The sequence below is a fragment of the Sinocyclocheilus grahami genome, unplaced genomic scaffold (assembly GCF_001515645.1).
Source record: "Sinocyclocheilus grahami isolate Dianchi unplaced genomic scaffold, SAMN03320097.WGS_v1.1 scaffold314.1, whole genome shotgun sequence".
Lineage (NCBI taxonomy): Eukaryota > Metazoa > Chordata > Actinopteri > Cypriniformes > Cyprinidae > Sinocyclocheilus > Sinocyclocheilus grahami.
The window spans coordinates 522,857-538,663 of record NW_015505493.1 but is presented as its reverse complement, the minus strand read 5'-3'; the positions used below and the strand labels follow the sequence as shown (position 1 = coordinate 538,663).

Here is a 15,807-nt window from a genome sequence, read left to right as displayed (position 1 = left end):
TGGCGCTCGGCCAAGAGAAAGAGCGACACGTGTGGCCCAAATATTAGGAACGTTTGTATAACATAAAATTCACACCGAAACACAACAATTAAAAGATAGCAGGGTATTGTCTGTATGAAGTTATAGAAACTTTATATTTTCTTTAGTAAATGGTTAAATGTTCAATTTGTATTCATTATATACAGTTTTATCCTTTCTTTATCTGGTATAAATAAGTCGTTTAGGCCACCTCTATATGATTCCCTTGGTGTTGAATAACCTTTGTTTTGTTTTTATGAATTTTCGGTTACCTGTGTATGGTCTCAGTTGTGTCTGTTTTTTATTATTATTATTTTATGTTGTATTTAATGTACGCTTGAATGTTTTACTCGTCTTCATTTCTATAAAGATCTGCTATTTGTAATCCCCTTATAGCTGAATAACTTTTCTGCTTCTTTTAATGCATTGTATTCTATGCAAAAACAAGCCATTTAAACAAAACAACTCTCAAGGATGCTCACATGCAAAGTAGCAGCCAGGTCTTGCTGCGTGTTGCCAGATTGTGTGGGATTCTGCTCTAGCCACACTGCGCATGCGCTTGGGAAGCCTGGGGTAGGCCCTGCTGTTTTTCTAACTCGAGTTCAATCCTACACTGCCGTCTCAACCAAAACAAGGCGCAAGAATATCCCCCTCCTTGACGGCAAATAACCGAGGTAAGAAAGCAAGCGGACTTGCAAGATTGCGTTATTTTAAGAAAGAGCAGCGGAACTCCAGTGTCGCATGTGATAGAAGCGTATATGCGGTGAAAATACGGTGCTGTGTTTTTAATGCTTGGCTGGGAAGAATCCGAAGGCCCGGTGACCTACATTTGTTCTACCCTAGTGAGGCAAGGGGAGTGTACGATGCTGCGCTGCCAAATGATCGCAACCGATTTAAAGCCCGGACATCTCTCGTGCATCGCATGATTTAGTCCAAGCAGAAGCTACATCTATGCATTTAAAACTTCGTTACTATATTCATCAGCTATGTACTTATAACCCTGTTTATACCGATGTCGCGCTTCTTCAGGTCATATTTGAATGTGTTTCAATGAGCATATCGATCAAATAAATCGGTCAGAGCGGATGCACGAATATCTGCCCGTAACCGTGAATCTGCTCGTTTATTTTACTATGCATCCTGAACGTTTCGCCGGGATTGCGACTCCGAGGATGGGAATTAAATTCAATTTAACCTAACCATTTTATCGCAGCTCTGGCAGAGCACCCTGTAGCGAGCTCGGCTGAATATGTCTATCCAGTCCTTGTACTAACCACAGCGCGGAGTAACCAGCCGCACACAGAATTAGTTAACAACATCGTGGAGATTTTGGCATTTATAGCAGCTTTGCGCATCGGTCGGCTTTATTTAATTATCATGCGACCGGGGAGTGAAGCGACAAAAAAGAAGATAAAACCGGTAATTAGTTGCTTTTCTTTAAACAGGTCGTAGCGCACAGTTTTTTCGTGTATGTTTCTGTTAATTCTCGTCTGAGTTAAACAACTCTCAAGGATGCTCATATGCAAAGTAGCAGCCAGGTCTTGCTGCGTGTTGCCAGATTGTGTGGGATTCTGCTCTAGCCACACTGCGCATGCGCTTGGGAAGCCTGGGGTAGGCCCTGCTGTTTTTCTAACTCGAGTTCAATCCTACACTGCCGTCTCAACCAAAACAAGGCGCAAGAATATCCCCCTCCTTGACGGCAAATAACCGAGGTAAGAAAGCAAGCGGACTTGCAAGATTGCGTTATTTTAAGAAAGAGCAGCGGAACTCCAGTGTCGCATGTGATAGAAGCGTATATGCGGTGAAAATACGGTGCTGTGTTTTTAATGCTTGGCTGGGAAGAATCCGAAGGCCCGGTGACCTACATTTGTTCTACCCTAGTGAGGCAAGGGGAGTGTACGATGCTGCGCTGCCAAATGATCGCAACCGATTTAAAGCCCGGACATCTCTCGTGCATCGCATGATTTAGTCCAAGCAGAAGCTACATCTATGCATTTAAAACTTCGTTACTATATTCATCAGCTATGTACTTATAACCCTGTTTATACCGATGTCGCGCTTCTTCAGGTCATATTTGAATGTGTTTCAATGAGCATATCGATCAAATAAATCGGTCAAAGAGCAGATGCACGAATATCTGCCCGTAACCGTGAATCTGCTCGTTTATTTTACTATGCATCCTGAACGTTTCGCCGGGATTGCGACTCCGAGGATGGGAATTAAATTCAATTTAACCTAACCATTTTATCGCAGCTCTGGCAGAGCAACCTGTAGCGAGCTCGGCTGAATATGTCTATCCAGTCCTTGTACTAACCACAGCGCGGAGTAACCAGCCGCACACAGAATTAGTTAACAACATCGTGGAGATTTTGGCATTTATAGCAGCTTTGCGCATCGGTCGGCTTTATTTAATTATCATGCGACCGGGGAGTGAAGCGACAAAAAAGAAGATAAAACCGGTAATTAGTTGCTTTTCTTTAAACAGGTCGTAGCGCACAGTTTTTTCGTGTATGTTTCTGTTAATTCTCGTCTGAGTTTAACGAGGATAAACGGTAAACACCTTTATATCGACTGGCAGCAAGTGTAAGAGGTGTTCGGTTTCTCTGAAGGTGAATTCGGGTTATTTGACGGCGAAGCGGCATTTCTTATATATATATATATGGACGGTGCTGGAACTGAATGGACGCGTTTCAGTTTATATTTGGTGTATCTCATGTGTCTGTAAGCGAATATGATTGTTGGTATTATTGTTGAAGCATAAAGCGCCTTGCTAGCGTTGTTGTTGTGTCTGATAACGGCGCGTGTCTGAATGCCTAATGTTGTCTTGGTAGGCAGTTCACTAGGTTTTGTCTATATCACTTATTTTCACACACAGCTGCCACTGATTAATAATTTTTAAAATTGAATTGAACCCTCAGTTGTAATTTCTACCATACACGCTGAACGCGACATCACGAAATTAAGCCTTAGCTCTTGAATATTAATTAGGTTATGCACAAAAATCGATGTCTGCTATTAATGAAAATAAAGATTGCTGTTATGATGTATCAATAAACAGCGGTTATTTGCCGATTATTTGGCTGATTCCAAATCAAAACTAAAATGTGAACATTAGCCTAATTAGAAATGTATCTACATGATTGTATTAATTTAGGTGCTGTTTTTTTTCTATATAAAATCATTCGTATTGTCTCATTATTGAGAAATTCGATTTATTTTTTTTCTGAAAAGGTAGGCTAATATAGTTAAATTATTTTTGAGATTTAATTTGATAACTTCCCATATCTCGCTCCCACTGTTGTTCCTGGGATTTTGTAGATCAGTGGATTCATCCAGGCTCAGCATTCAAAGACAAAATATGACTTTCAGCACTGGTAACATTTTAATTTGAAGCTCTTCTGATACTTCCTAATATAACTTTTGGTAGCATTTTAGAATAGGGAACACACATTCACTATTAACTACAACGTTTCCCTCAATAAACTCCTAATTTGCTGCTTATTAATAGTTAGTAAGGTAGTTGTTTAGGTATGGGGTAGGATTAAGGGATCTAAAATATGGTCATAATAATATGACCATATGCAGAATAAGGCATTAATATGTGGTTTATACATAATAATAAATAGCCAATATGCTAGCATACTAATAAGCAAATAGTTAATAGCGAGAATAGGTCCCTAATATAAAGTGTTACCTAACCTTTTTTTTTTTTAAATAAAGCAAAAGTGCCACTGTATGTCAGTGGATGTATGTTATGTGCATTGACAAAAATACAATGTCAAAAAATGACACATTGCATCTGGATTTTAATATAAGGCGTATGTCCCATCCGTCCCCACTGTTAATGGTGCCTTTGTTTTTAGGTTTGCTCTGGATAAGGTGCGTTCGTTTACCACCCAACGTTTCTTATAAAAATAGCTTGTGTGTGCACGTGAATAACACTCTGTAAATAAATGAAACTGCCACATGATCCCCATAAAAGGAATAGAAAACAGGTTGTTTTTCACCTTCACAATGCTGATCAACACCAGTCCTTCACTGAGGTGGAGAGTGTTCTTCTCTCATGATGTTTTTTGGCAAAGCAGTTATTTGTCAGCACATTATTCCCCTTACCAAAATGTACGTTAGTAACCACCAATTTCACAAAAATACTTCAGTGTTCACTGTCGAGGTAAATTATCATTGGATCCTTCAAACAGTATAAGAAATTAATGTTATTTATTTATGCCAGTGGTGGTTAATACTTAATGTAAAAATTGAGTTGCATTGTTGTTATGCTGTTGGGAAAATCATAAACCTGCCATGCTTCCTGTGACTTTTTGAATGCCTTTGTGGTTTATTTGATTTGTTTGTATATCCCCATTGTAAGAACCTTTACATTGTTTGGACAAGTTCAGTCAGTAATTGAATTGGTCATGAAGTTGAAGTCTGTGAGGGCATTCAGGGAGAAGTCAACTTCAATGTCACCCCAGCAAAGTCATGCCAATCTGACTTAACAGGTTTGGCCGATATCGCTTTTGACAGCGTTTGCAAATCTATCACAACCTTGCACCCTACTTTATCACATCTGCAAGTGTGCAGCTTTGGCTGAATTGCTCTGGGTTTTGTTTTATGCATTAAAGGCATGACGCTCAAAGTGTAGGTCAAAAATATTAATAAGAAATAAAAGAGGTGTGTGTTTATGTTTAGTAAAGAAACTGTAATTTAGGATGGAAAGGCTAGAGAGAGTGCAGGAGTCAGGGGAGGTCAGAGAGCGTAATTTGTAACAAGACCTTTCATTCAGTGGTTTGTCGCTGTACCCTCTTGAATTCTTGTATCATTTACTCTTATTTGCAGATGTTTGTTTAGAAATGTGGTTCTCAAATATTCCAAGTGGTTTTTGAGATTGGCTGACTTTGTAATTAAGTCTTTTGACCTAAAAAGTGCCAACATTGAGTTGATCAAGCCATAACAATTACTTAAGAGTAAATAAAAAAGAAAATTGTCAGCATCATTTTGTTCCAAACCTGTGTCTTTCTATCTTCTGTGGAACATAAAAGAAGATATTTCAGTGGTTTTTTTTTGTCCTTACAATGGAAGTCAGTTGTCACCAAAAACCAACATTCTTCATTCTTCAATATTGTGCCACAGAAGAAAGAAAGTCATACAATTTTGTAACTGAGTAAATTATGATTTTCATTTTTGGGTATGCTATGCTATCTCTTTAACTGATTGTGTTGACATTAATGTTGTGTTAAAATATTTGTCATCTCACTTCAATAACAGAACTGAAAGTTATGCTTCAATCTCGTAGCTGGTGAACAGTTGGCTCATTTGGGTTCATTAGCTAAAAGTAGCAGTCTAGTTAATTTAAAAATTAAATTAGAAAAAAAAACGACAGACTGGCAAAATTATGTATTGGTAATAGAAAATGAAGATAATTTGTGCATTACTTATAACCGTGGATTTGAGGTGGATTCCTCACAGATGTGTGGTGTTAGGTGGTCTGGAATTTTTAGTCTGCCAAAAAATGGTCTTCCAAAGTATGGGTGCTGGTCTATGAGTCATTCAGCATGCTTGTTTAATGTTTATATACATGCATAAATACGAACAGGTTCCTTGTAATCAAACCTAATTAGTTATTAAATATTATAATTTGGCCTAAATGATGGCCATACATTTGTTAATTAGAGAAGGAAATTACATTGAGAGTACTTTTACGAAATGGATGTTTACTGTTCAAAGAAATGAGCCTCCAAAACAAGCTCTTGGGCTAATGTTTTGGTTTTCTAGGAAAAGTGTTATGGATGATGAACTCTGTGGTTTGGGATGTGGAGGCTGGGGATAAAAGCAAGTATTGTAGTAGCAGAAGCAAACTAAACGTGGTGGTCAGTATGTCTTGGCAGTAATCTTAAAGTGTTGTTGGTCTTGAGGACTGGGTCACGTTTTCTGACGTCTAAGGAGCATGTCATTGGTTAAATGTTCACACATGAAGAAGCTACAAATTGTTAGCCAATGTGAAATATTAATTAAAAGTGGCAAACACTCTTGGGATGTAGGTTGTGTTTATAATAAGTAGCCAATATTATGCAACACAACTGTTTTAAACATTGATAATAATAATAAATGTTCATTGAGCAGCAAATCAGCATATTCGAATGATTTCTGAAGAATCATGTGACACCGAAGACTGGAGTGAGTAATGATGCTGGAAATTCAGCTTTGCCATCACTGGAATAAATGACATTTTAAAATATATTAAATTAAAAAACAGTGGTAACACTTTAGTGACCAATTCTCACTGTTAGCATGCCTATTATTAACATATTGGCTGTTTATTAGTACTTATAAAGCACATATTCTGCATGACCATATTCTACATCCCTAATCCTACCCCAATACCTAAATTTAACAACTACCTTACTATAAATAAGCAGCAAATTAGGAGTTTATTGAGGCAAAAGTCATAGTTAATGGTTTGTTAATAGCGAGAATTGGATCTTAACATAAAGTGTGACCAAAACGGTTATTTTAAGTTGTAATAATATTTTGTAATATTACTGTTTCACTGTATTTTGAGACTTCTTTCAAAAGCATTAAACTGACCCAAACTTTTGATCGGAGTATGTAGTGGGATGCTGTGGTTTGATTTCTCTTGTCCAAATATTAAACATACCCATAAGTTCCTTAAAAGTATAAACTTCTGGCCACCCAGTAATTCTGAAAGAGCACACAAAACAGATCTTGATTAACCTACTTTGATTTGCAAAGATATCTTATTGTACTTGGAAGGCATTACAGAATACTTAGCCGCTGACACAATGCCGTTCTGACCTCATTGGCTCTGTTCCAGGGCTCTAAGGATACTTTTCTTTTTAGGAGCGCTTGTGCTCCTAATTTAAAAAATGTAGGAGCACGGTCAAAAATTTAAAAGCACCTTCTAATCAGTAATCAAAAATTCTGATAAAAAAAAATTTAACCTTCCCATTACGAGGTGATATTTGACTCCTTAAAGTGATTTATAGGGAATTTAGTTTTTACCTTTGTAATGGCATTTTTCTAACTTTATTAAAAGTATGTCATCTTTTATGTCAAAATCAAAAATATATATTTATAAGCTTTTTAACATTTCTAATTAAAACAACAGAATAAAAACAAGTAGAATAATAAGTTGAATTAGAATAAGTTACCAATCAAATGAAATCAGTATTTAAGAAATAAATTTGTGCTACAGAGATGGCACAGAAGAACACACAAGTGGCTTGTATGTGTATTTTCAGACGTTTTATCAGACTTTTGATTAAAGTGTGTGCATGGAGCTATTTACATCTGGACAGGACTGTGATCAGTAAAAAAAACAAACAAAAAATCTATAAAATAAGTTTAGGGTATGTAGCAAAAAATGTAATTTTACAGTAAGATTTGATTCATTAATGTTAGGTAATGCATTAGGCATCGTAAACTAATAATGCACAATTCATTGCTGCATTTAAAAAATCTGTCAGTATTAATTGTCTATGATATGACAATGATATGTTATGATAATTCATGTTTGTTGTAATAGCTAAATAATCTTATACAGCTTGAAATGTTAAAAATATATTTGTATATGTAGAAATTTACACTACATAAATTAATAGATGCTCAAAGTATTGTTCAGTATTACTTGCATAATTAATGTTAACGAATTTAAACTTCAAATGTAGTGTTGCCAAAATGTCCTATGTTAAATTAAGCCATATGGTGCTTCTCACCACTTCATTTTTGGACTTGACTGTTGACTGGGCAACCAATGGCAATAATAACATTAGATATCTTGTGTTTTTTCCTCTCTTTTCTGAGTTTTTATCTTCGTAATGTAAACCTATTTAGTCTTTTTTTCTTAAACTTACCTTGGAGCTTTTTTCTCTTTGTGCCTTTTGTTTGTTTATAGACATGTTTGTTTGTGTACTTTGGCCACTTGTTAACATTGTTAATTGTGTTATACTTACGCACAGTTTTAAAACCATATGCTTATGAGGCCACTAAGCGGCAGTTCTCCGATGTTTGCGTTCCACTTGAGAATGATTTTGGGTCAAGAGGCCATCTCTGAGGGCGTATTCACACTTGCCGTCTTTTTTGACAAGAAAAAGTTGATTAGCGCTTTTTTAGTCAAATAAAAAGCTGACAGCGTTTTGGTTACAAATAGTAGCCAAGGGCGTCTTTTGTTGCTATAACAACAGCTGCAACAGTAGCCTAGCACTGTATGCTGCAGAAATGTCGAGAGAGTAAAAAGTTGGCTCTTGCGTTGCCTTTTGAAGTTAACAGGGAGGAGAATGCCGGTTCACAACGATGTTTGTGGGTGCGCGACATTATATGGGGAAGGAAACAGTATGTTGCTTACAATAATTTGGTCCACTAGCTCTGGTTGAATGATGCACGGTTTGTGGCATATTTTAGACTAAGTTAGATACAGTTTTGTGCTCATCTCATACAACTCCTTGTGCTCCGAAACTAGTACGAACTAATCTACCGGCTATCTTTTCCATTTTTCTTGTTGTTTTTGTTGTTATGGAAATGACTCACCACTTGCTTGTCATTGGTCAGCTGTCAAAAAGGCGCTTGACGTAGGGTGTTTTTTCAGAAAAGTTTAACTTTTTTCAACTTGAAAAGACGCTCTGAGCTGCAGAAAAAGACGCCGGCGGTGGCGTTTTAAAAAGCGCTCAGGACTTTTTTGAAAACACTGTTTACTCCGTAGGATTATAATGTGAAACAGACACTGGCAGCTTCAAAAATGACACCAAGTGTGAACATAGCCTGAGATTGTCTTTCCTGCTTGCCAAATTATATTTGGTTCAGCCCACATAGATGCCAAGCCCTCTAATGAAAATTAACTTTCCATTTCCATTCATGTCAGTCAGTCAGAGAGCGATAGGAATGATGACATGTGACAGTAAAGGCTTGTTTTCTATACTGTTTCCCATTTCCTGGCAGCTGATGCATCTAATTTCCGATCTATAATTGTTCAGAAAAGTTAAATTTCCACTCATGGTAATTTTATTGGGTGGTCCAAGGCAAACTAGAATTCCCTGGCATTTAAATTTTTCTACAGTCATCCTACATTTCCTCCTTGCTCTTCAAGGGATGAAACTGGAGCGGATATCGGTTTGGTTTGGCAGTCTCAGAGGGACGCTATGGCCCGATGCTGGGTGCCAGCCTTGTGTCCAGAGGGACATGTGACTGCATTGTGGGAGTGTGAGTTGGAGTGACGTGTCCTTTTGGATGCCCAGAGTTCTCAACATCCACCCACTCCACTCAAACCTGCATGTATGCATGCCTCCATCTGCTCGCTGTACACTCTCATGCTCTGCATTTCATGTTGGACTCCGCTTCAGAGAACTTGTTTCAGATCAAAAGCGTATTACACTTAAGTGTTGGCGATAAAGCCCGTTTTGGTTTACAGATGTCTTGATGTAACGGAAGTAGCCACTGATTCTTTTTTCTATATTGTTACGTACATCCAATTGAAATTGGTTTTTGAAAATAAAAAAATGTTGGATGGGGTCTTGGTTCTGTTCATCGGTTGTTGATTGGATGGAGGCAGATCTGAATCCAAGCTTGCAGTCAATTGTAAGAAAGAGTTGGGGTTTGTGTGAACAAACACAACATTTTCACCAGAAGATTGAATAGATGAGTCGTTCACAGTAAGAAAATAGTGCGTGAGGTGGTGAGTAATATCTTTGCCAGTGGTAGCAAATGGAACTGCAGTTTGTGCAAGTGGCCAGAAATAGCAAAATGGTTAAACGAATGGTGTGAGTTTGGGTCAGGAAAATCAGTTTGATTAGCCAATGGGAGTGTTTGAATCTCCATTGGTTTTTTCTGTTCTGTTGTTGCTTGACACAGAGATCGTAACCAGTTTTAAAAACATTGTAAAAGCTTTAACCTTCTAAAAATCTAAACAATTAAGACAGTAATATTTATACGTTTTAAATTGACATAATTTATATGCTTGATTTATCCCGTTTCATAAAAATGGTCTAAAGGCTGAAATGTTGTTGTATAAGATTTTAGTTTTTGTGAAAACTTGTGTCTGAACTGTAAATCATGTAATTTTATGGCTCAATACTGTTACCACAGACATTGTCCAACCCCACTTATATGTGTTCATTTTACTTGTGCAGCTCTTAAAATGGGTCATAAATTGCCTTAAATTTATTTATTTTAAATTCTGCAGATACCTTGTAAATAGTGAAATAAAATTCCTTCCTTCATATTTGTTGATATTTGTGTATTGAAAATATTTTTGATTAACATTGAATCTCGTATCTGATTTTCTTTTTTTATATGGACTAGTTAAATTAAAGGGGTCATATGATGTTTTTTTAAAGATCATTATTTTGTGTATTTGGTGTAACAGAATGTTGACATGCTTTAATGTTCAAAAAACACATTATTTTTCAAATACTGTACATTATTGTAGGTCCTCTATGCCCCGCCTCTCTCAAACGCTTCGTTTTCTACAAAGTCCCTCCTTCTGACAAGCGCAGTCTGCTCTGATTGGCCAACTGACCCAGTGCATTGTGATTGGTCGAACACCGCAAGCACTCGTCAGAAATGTAATGCCCTTTACCATAATCGCGAGCTTCAGCTTTCATAATAAATGTAAAGACAGTAAATAATGTCATTAGTTTTACCATCAGTTCAAGCCCGAAAGGGGAACAGAGTCGCGTGACAGACACAGTGATGAAGCTGGTATGTGTTTGCAGGACAGAAGCCACGGTTAAGTCAGCTGACTCCACTGTGATGTGACCCTGTTTCTCTCTCTCTCACACGCACGCACGCATGCACGCACGCACACACACACACACACACACGATGCGCAAAACTCCGCATTTGAACAGTCAATAGCAAATACTTAAACTAATAACAAAACATACTTACAGTATTCACAATTCAGAAGCGCCAGATTGTCATAACAAAGTCAGAATTACCTCACGAAATGGTCGTCCATAAAATGCATTGCTGTTCTGTTGTAAGTAATCTTAAAGATTCCTAAATGCATCTATTTTCAGAAGGCCAAATAAAGTGCTTTTGCTTTCGCCTAGAAACACACAGCGTCTCCCTGACATGGCTGCTTCAACACTCCAAAGAGAAAGGAAAACTTGAAATCGCATCATATGACCCCTTTAATTTTCGTGCTACCAAAGTCTGAAGATTACCTGCCCGAAGGGCTACCAGGGATTTTGAAATTTTGCGAGCCCTGTTGCCATTCTAAATTTGATGCATGATTGCTCTTTATGTTCCATATATAAGCAATTGTTTGATTGATCAGGTGCTTGATTTTCTGGATGTTGTAAAACAGTGGGCAAGGATCCATCACCTACAAAGTCAAAACACTTGTAAATTAAAGATGGCATATTGCAGAGGAATATGTCATGTGTTTTCATCAATTTGGGTCATTGTTGATTTGTAAGCTAGGGTTTATTCTTTTAAAGTTTGGCTTTTTGCCATTTGGGGACATATCATTAATTATTCAGTGATAATTGATAAAGGAAATTTTGCAAGTGTTTAGCTCTCACACATATTGATGTCATGAAATCATGAAGTGGAGATGAATCGTTATTATTATTATAAGTAGTAGTAATAATAATAGTAATCATTATTGTTATTATTTAGGGGTGTCCCCGACTAAGGATTTACATAGTCAAATCGGAATTTTCAAATCTTGCCGATAGTCGACTGATAGTTAAATCATATGTTTGGGGGCGGAGGGCAAAATACATTACCAAGAGTCAAGTCAGACATTCAACAGTCATAATTACTGAAGTTAAAGGGTTAGTTCACCCAATAATGAAAATTAGCTTGTGTTTTACTTACCCTCGAAGCATTCTAGGTGTATATTGCAGTCAGCGGGTGTTGCAGATGAACAGTCCACAAGTCGTCAAATAAAGCTCGCACATTCATAATAAAACGTGACGCAGACAGCTCCGGGGGATGAATAAAGGCCCCCTGTAGTGAATCTATGAGTTTTTGTAAGAAAAATATCCATATTTCAAACGTAATAAACACTTTTCTCTCACTTCCGCTGACTGTCATACACTGAAGCAGTTCCGGTGGATGACGTAAAACGTCGGCGTTGTGTGATTGGTGACTAATGCGGAGAGAGAACAAAACAAAATGCCGGTCACGAATTAGAAGTACAAACTGAAGATTTGCAAAGAAAAATGTCAGAGGATTTCGAGATAAACCAAGAGGAGACTGGTTTTCCTTTGCTAAAGTAAGGAAACTTTGCTTCCTTTGCTCCTATTAAACAAACTCGTGAGACTTGCATATCTCAGAGGCAAGTGCGCTGCGCATACGTCATATGCCTTCCACTGGAACGGATCCGTGTATGATAGATAACGGAAGTGAGAGAAAAGTATTTATTACGTTTGAAATATGGATATTTTTCTTACAAAAATAAGAAAAATCTGCGGCACGTTTCATTATGAATGCGCAAGCTTTATTTGACGACTTGTGGACCGTTCAACTGCAACACCCGCTGACTGCAATGATAGAGCTTGGAATAGCCAGGATAATTTTTTATATAACTCCAACAGGATTCGTCTGAAAGAAGAAAGTCATATACACCTAGGATGCTTCGAGGGTAAGTAAAACACAAGCTAATTTTCATTTTTGGGTGAACTAACCCTTTAACACACAGGGAAAATGTGTAACGGACACCTCGCAGATACAAAAATAATGTTTTGATTAAAAGATAGTTAACATTTAAACATCAGCGAAACCCTAATAATTCACAACATTTTTTATAACGTTATGTATATGACAGTAGTTATTGTTCTGCATTTTTGTTTTGAGCTGCGCACGCTGAAGATGACCAGTAAAATGTAGCATTTGATAGAAGGTTTTTAATCAGTGGGATTTAACTCATCATTTATCTCATATAGAATACGCTTCGTTATTTATACAACATAACGTTAATATTGCGACTTATAGGCTATCTGTACAAAATGCCCCGAATGCATGAACGTGTCTGCACGACTCTGAATGAACTCCTTTTGTGGACGCGTTCTTCACGCAACAACGTGCAGAAACACAGCAACTAAACTCTAAAAATTCACAGTGTTTTATTATAATAGTTTTCTCATTATAATGTCATGTATATGACAGTCCCAGTCATGGTTATTAATATTCTGCATTGTTGTTTGTCCAGCTCACTCGCAGCGCAACTCAACCAAATGCTTCTTATACGAGATAAATAATATATACACAATATATATAAACCGGCTGAAATTTTTTTAAGTCACTTGTACCCTACCTGATCGAAAAAATCCAGTCTTTCACTCTGTCTGTGTCAATTTGAGTCTTGTTAAAGATTTAAATCCCTGCCACTAAGATGCTCCTCTGTCGGTCACGGATTATGGAAAGTGAAACTTCAATCTATAGGGGTGGTTGGATTTATTCACGCATGTTAAAATATTTATTTAAAGCATCTTTCTTTTCAGATTCTTATTTACAGCATTATCTTAATAGGCTGTATATTAACTTTGGGAGAAAACCAGTAGTTCTATGTGAAATCAGACATTTGAGCATCCCCATATAGCCAAAATGACATGATCATAACACCCTGTGAATATTCGACTAAGAGATTAATAGTCGAAACGGGCTCCTCCTATCGAAGCATAGAATCTTCGACTATTAATAGTCACCCCTATTATTATTATTATTTATTGTAATATTGATAAATAATCAATCATTTGGTCATAATTGTGCAGCCTACAAACAATATTAATATTTTTGAATAATAATAATAATAATCTTAATTAAATTATTATTATTATTTTTATTGTTGTTGTCATAATTATGTATTATCACATTTTTGGCCACATTGTGCAGCTCCACAAACAAGCAAAGCAAAACTGGAGGGTTTTATTTGCAATATAACCCCCCCCCCCCCCCCCCCCATTTGTGAAAATTATGCAGTAATTTTTATTAAGTTAACTTGCTAGTAAGTGCTTCATACAAAACTAATGTGGAAAACACGCAAATGACCAAAAGTGCTGATTGTCAACCTGGTAATCTTCCAGGTGAACTGATAAAATATTGTTGTGGAAATTCCCAATATTATTCTGACTTCACCACGGACAACTCAAACAACTACAGTTGTTAATATAATAACTACAGTATCTCGGGCTAATTCCCTGACTTCCCCGAATACTTACAATACAATCCAAAGAACTACAGTATCGAGCTAATTCCCTGAATTCCTCGAATACTTACAATATAATCCAATACTTCACCTGAAGTATGGTGACGGCATCCCATCAAAAAGCTACTATCACGACCTCAATCACACATAAGCACACAGGTCTTTAGCATCTACAGGTGACATAAAATACAACATTAAGTAAACATTATGGAGGGACAGTATTTTGTCACACTGCAGCGGGAGCCCAGTGATTTGGGTGGGTGGGTGGGTAGGTGTGTATGTGTGAAGACTCAGAATGACCCAGATGTTTTAGTTGTGATTTCATCTCTAATCAGAACCTCTGGGACGAGCAGAGAAGCGAGCACGTGGACGCAGAACATTTCTTAGAACTAGACACAAGCTCTGTACACATGCGCACACAGCAGCACACCGCACATATAAACAGTGACCTGATTTGTTGACCACATTTCAGTGCAAAATAATAGTGATAATAATGATAAGACGCATTCAAATATTCTTAAAGCTAACTTGCATAATCACCTTAAATCCTCACAGAGAGCCCGTTGTCTTTTGTGCATTCAAACTGTTTGTTTGTTCTTTTTGCTCTCAAAGATATTGTCATTTATATTTAACTGTCAGAAAAAGAACTGAAAAAAGGGTGTTTAAAAATTATTTTTTTGCCTTTGCAGGGTTTCCGTCACCATTGGATTTGAGTTTTTGTGTTTGGACTTAAAACGCTGCAACCTTCCCAACTTAAAGAAGGTAAGATGAAAAATGGTAAAAACGACGGTCTCCAGAATGAAAATAATTCAAAGACATTATTGTGGCAGGTGAAGGTGTTAAATAAACATTGTTGTTTTTGGCTGCTGCATCACATCCATGGCATGTTAAAAGTAGTTCACGTGTCCTGTGCGAATGGCTACTTAGTCATTTTGTGCTAGCTTTATCTTATTATTATGATATGACGGCCTGTGTGCTTATGACAGTGTTGTGATTTTCATGTTGACTGCATCCAATCTTGCTGAGGGTCTGACTCACTTAATAGCTTAATACCCTGCAAGCCCTGGAGATGAAACCACAAATGGCAGAACTGGAGAGAGATGAAGCACAGCGTTGATTTGTGAGGAGGATGTATTTACTTGGTTTTATATATATACTCTGTTTGCTTTTCCAAGAAAATGGCAACCGCAGTCTGTAACTAAAGTGAAGAGCCAAAGAGATGTATTCTTCATTTTTAGATAATTTTTTTTTCCATGATAGAGACAGTAGTCAGAGGGTTTGGAATTGGTGCATGACGATCCAAAATCAAACTCTTGCCTTCTGCAGGTCTATGTGTCTGCTGCTTATTGCTTATTTTTTAAATTTTTTTAATTATGGTTTAGTATTAAAACGCACACATTTTATGTTTGTGTGTTTATATATATATATATATATATATATATATATATATATATATGTGTATATGTATACAGTGGGGCAAAAAAGTATTTAGTCAGCCACCAATTGTGCAAGTTCTCCCACTTAAAAAGATGAGAGAGGCCTGTAATTTTCATCATAGGTATACCTCAACTATGAGAGACAAAATGAGAAAAAAAAATCCAGAAAATCACATTGTAGGATTT

The 15,807-nt window shown here is 37.0% G+C and overlaps 1 protein-coding gene across 9 annotated transcripts in view; it reads left to right on the top strand.

Annotated features, from left to right (window-relative positions):
• The first annotated feature begins 585 nt into the window (after positions 1-585).
• Positions 586-15,807, top strand: part of clocka (clock circadian regulator a) — a 78,329-nt gene continuing 63,107 nt past the window's right edge. For 8 of the 9 annotated variants that reach the window (XM_016294274.1, XM_016294269.1, XM_016294268.1 and 5 more), the window contains exons 1-2: positions 1,624-1,730; positions 14,875-14,947. The gene's annotated coding sequence lies outside the window, so the exon portion shown is untranslated. Of the gene's footprint in view, positions 693-1,623; positions 1,731-14,874; positions 14,948-15,807 lie in introns of those variants that run through there. The other variant, XM_016294270.1, reaches the window with a different exon arrangement.